The following is a 4,241-nucleotide window of genomic DNA, read 5'->3' on the forward strand; positions in this document are numbered from 1 at the left end:
TGTAACACCTCTCTTATCTCTTCTCTTCTTTTATACTCTCTCATTCACTCTGTTTTCTCCTTCTTTCTTCTCTGTGTGTCTTTTGTTCAGCCTAGCAGGGTTATTTTATTTATTTATTAATTTATCATATTGTTATTCAGTTAGTTGGTTATTTTTTTTCTTCAAAACACTGTTTAGGTTATGAAGGGGACAGTGGTGAAAGATGAGATGGGGGAGTAGAGGAATATGGGGAGAAGAAATAGAAAAGTAAAAGGCAAACAGCAGAAAACTGGAAAAATAGCCAACGAAGGCAATCCCTGCAAACGTTTTCAAAAAGTTTTTGTTTGGCACATGCTGGGCGCAGTCATTTGCAAACACACACAGATGGTCTCAGGAGGTTTCCTTAGGGGATATAGGCCTACGGTTGTATACATAAAGTGCTGAACTAAGAGCTGCTGTTTACTTTAATTGTACAACAAAAAATTCAAACCAAAAAAGTTTTAAGCTTTTGAGTTGAGAGAAAAACTTCTTGGAGCTGGCTACATTGGATCACATGTTAATAAGTCAGTGTCTTATAAAAGCTGACCATGCATCTATTTGAGTAGAGGGTGGTGTCATTTTAAAGGCAATAGAAATGCTCCAACAGATGTGCTTCTCCCATTGTGTGTAGCTGTCCATGTGGCCATTATTATTTATACTATCCAGGAATCGAACCACCTCATTGGCTATTATTCATTCTCTCATATTCACTGCTAGACACTATTTGGCACCTGGGGGGCTGTTCCAGGGATTCCCCCCATCTTTTTTTCTCTCTCTCTCATTCTCTCTTTTTCTTTCTTTATCTCTTGCTATCTCTCTCTCTCTCTCTCTCTCTCTCTCTCTCTCTTTCCCTCTTTTGTGCATTTGGAATGTGTGTATCTAATGTGAATAGGCACACAGACAACCATTCTTTCCCATAACACACATATGTGCATCCAAATTCATGCACACACCAACTCTCTAAAACCGAGGCGTGCAAACTGACATATGCACGGGCACACACACACACACACACACACACACACACACACACACACACACACACACACACACACACACACACACACACACACACACACACACACACACACACACACACACACACACACACACACACACACACACACACACACACACACACACATTTACACTCACTCAAGCATTCGTGCATGAGCGCGCACGCACACGCACACGCACACGCACACGCACACGCACACACACCCAAACACACACACACACACACACACAAACACACACGCACACACAGACACACACACACACACACACACACTCACACCACACACACACACACACACACACACTCACACACACACACACACACACACACACACACACACACACACACACACACACACACACACACACACACACACACACACACACACACACACACACACACACACACACACACACACACACACACACACACACACACAGTCACACATGCACACACACACAGACATGCTCCCTGCAAGGTCCCTGTGCCCTTGTCATCAGTGGAGATGAGGAGCAGATGGTGGTTAATCAGGGGAGAGTAGAGTGTGGGAGACTGAGGCAGAACCGAGACGCCGCTCCGTTCCGTTCCGCTGTGTTCCATGGTGTCCGTGGCGACCCACTGCCTCCTGACGACTGTCAGCAGAAATCCGCCTCCTCCCGTTCCGCCCACCCGTCATTCCACTCCGCTCCACGCAGGCCTTCATGGAGGGTGTGTCGTGTGTGTGTGTGTGTGTGTGTGTGTGTGTGTGTGTGTGTGTGTGTGTGTGTGTGTGTGTGTGTGTGTGTGTGTGTGTGTGTGTGTGTGTGTGTGTGGGTGTGTGTGCGTGCGTGCGTGTGTGTGTGTGTGTGTGTGTGTGTGTGTGTGTGTGTATGCATGCATGTCAAAATGTATCTTCAATGTGTGTGTGTGTGTGTGTGTGTGTGTGTGTGTGTGTGTGTGTGTGTGTGTGTGTGTGTGTGTGTGTGTGTGTGTGTGTGTGTGTGTGTGTGTGTGTGTGTGTGTGTGTGTGTGTGTGTCAATATTAATATGAGTCAATGTGTGTGAGAGAACGTGTGACAACAGACATCAGGACTATCACACCCAACTGTGAAATGGTTAAAATTCAGAGGTCAGAGTGACTCCAGTCGGTCCATTGGTCCACAGATGTGCCTTTCATTCTCCCAAACCAATCACTGACTTTGTTGTCACATACTAGCTGCACCACCCTTTCAGCAGTACATGGGCTCCAGTGGCGCAATCGGTTAGCGCGCGGTACTTATAAGGCAGTACAGGCTGAGCAATGCCGAGGTTGTGAGTTCGAGCCTCACCTGGAGCATGTATCCTTTAAACATCATATCATGACACTGACAATTTGGATCCTACTGTACATTAGGGAGATGGACAAAGAAACACCATCCACAATCTATAAGTGTGTGTGGCTGTGTATTCATTCGTGTGGGAGTACTCTGCAAATGTGTTGAGTCATTATCATTAGCGCTATGCCTGAAGTCTTTTGGAGTCACATGGAGCATAATGTGCACATAGAGAATCCTGTGGAGTTATCCATAACACTTTATTTCTAGAATCTAATGCAGGAAAATGGTCATCCATTTCAATGTAAATGCACCCTTGAACTGGTTGGCCAAAAGTTCATTGACATCTGTGTCGACACAAGTTGTCCCACACCAATAAAAGGAATGAAATGCACCCCACTTCAAATGGTAAATGGACTGCATTTGTATAGCGCTTTTCCACTCCTTCGAGCACTCAAAGCGCTTCACATTGTATGCCTCACATTCACCCATTCACACACCGATGGCTGTAGCTGCCACGCAGGGTACCACCCTGCCACCAGGAGCAACTAGGGGTTAAGTATCTTGCTCAAGGACACAATGATGGAGTCAGGCCATGCTGGGCTCAAACCTGCAACCTTTGGGTTGCCGAACGGCTCCTCTACCGCCTGAGCTACCACCGCCCCCCAATTTCAACTCTTCCTCCCCATCTGTCCCACATACAGTAGATCAAACTGGTGCGAGCTCGTAGCACCACTGTGACAGCGAGTTCTCGCTGACTTGGTGTGCAGTCATCAATAGATTTTGATACATTTTCGATAGATAGCATTTTGGACTCAAATGCTTGCGAATGTTAGTCATCCTCACAGTCCAATTCTAAATCAGTAGTTGGCGTCTCAGCCACATACTATTTGTTCCCTGTATTGCTAGTCTAACCAGGCTCCAGTGGCGCAATCGGTTAGCGCGCGGTACTTATACGGCAGTACAGGCTGAGCAATGCCGAGGTTGTGAGTTCGAGCCTCACCTGGAGCATGTGTCCTTTAAAATTCATATCTGTGATTTCCAGTCAACCAGGATCCCATTACTGTATCAGGGAGACAGACCGCATAACACTCTCCGGTATGTGTTTGTGTGTATCCATGCTCACATGTGTGTGGCGGGTACTGTACTGTAATTAGCAAAAGTGTTGCACTGTTGTCACCATTACAGGTAGAAAAAACAGTGTACCACAGCAATCTCGGTGGCCATTTTATGATTGATTCTAGTCTGAGAAACATGCTGAGCACCCATTGGTCCACAGATCTGTGGACCATGGGGCACCTAAGTCACGCCCTTCTACTTCCGATCTGTGGGGCTGGAGCGCTCAAAATTTTGAATTGGAGTCAATGGAGCGAGTCAATCCTCATCCCGTTTGGCATGTGCTCCGGATTTCACATATGATGCCAGTGAATTTGATAGGTTTGGATTTGCGTCGTAAGACCACTCATTTGCGACACGCAAGAAATGTTATTTTAGCTTTTGTGCAAAACTGTGTTAGAGACTACACGTGCGCCTCGCATATTTGACGTGAACCGAGGCACAGCCAACCCTACCACTGCGCCGCGCCTTAAGTGGCTGCACGTCGGACATGCGACGCCTATTGTGTAGTCCAAATAATTACATATTTTTGCACGCACACTCAAACTCAAAAATCCTTTGCCAAGTGAAGTCAACAAGCACACCATTGGTTGTTATTAATTCTGAGGCACAGCATATGTGTGATCGACGGGGAAATGCGAGGTGGATCGGAAGATAGCTTTGATCAGTCCATTACAGCCCAGTCAGCGTAGCTGGTTGGCGAGCGGTGCTTACAAGGCAGGACAGGCTGAGCCAATGTTGCAAGATCAAACCTCTCCTGGAGCATACATGCTTATCATGACATTATAACATGGGAT

General features: G+C 46.5%; 2 non-coding genes across 2 annotated transcripts; both read left to right on the forward strand.

Moving 5' to 3' along the window:
• The first annotated feature begins 2,258 nt into the window (after positions 1-2,258).
• Positions 2,259-2,351, forward strand: trnai-uau (transfer RNA isoleucine (anticodon UAU)). Its single transcript is given in 2 exon segments — positions 2,259-2,296; positions 2,316-2,351. It is a non-coding gene; the product is annotated as a tRNA-Ile (tRNA).
• Positions 2,352-3,246: 895 nt separating this feature from the next.
• trnai-uau (transfer RNA isoleucine (anticodon UAU)) lies at positions 3,247-3,339 on the forward strand. Its single transcript is given in 2 exon segments — positions 3,247-3,284; positions 3,304-3,339. It is a non-coding gene; the product is annotated as a tRNA-Ile (tRNA).
• The last annotated feature ends 902 nt before the right edge of the window (positions 3,340-4,241 follow it).

The sequence above is a fragment of the Engraulis encrasicolus genome, chromosome 24, assembly GCF_034702125.1.
Source record: "Engraulis encrasicolus isolate BLACKSEA-1 chromosome 24, IST_EnEncr_1.0, whole genome shotgun sequence".
NCBI lineage: Eukaryota > Metazoa > Chordata > Actinopteri > Clupeiformes > Engraulidae > Engraulis > Engraulis encrasicolus.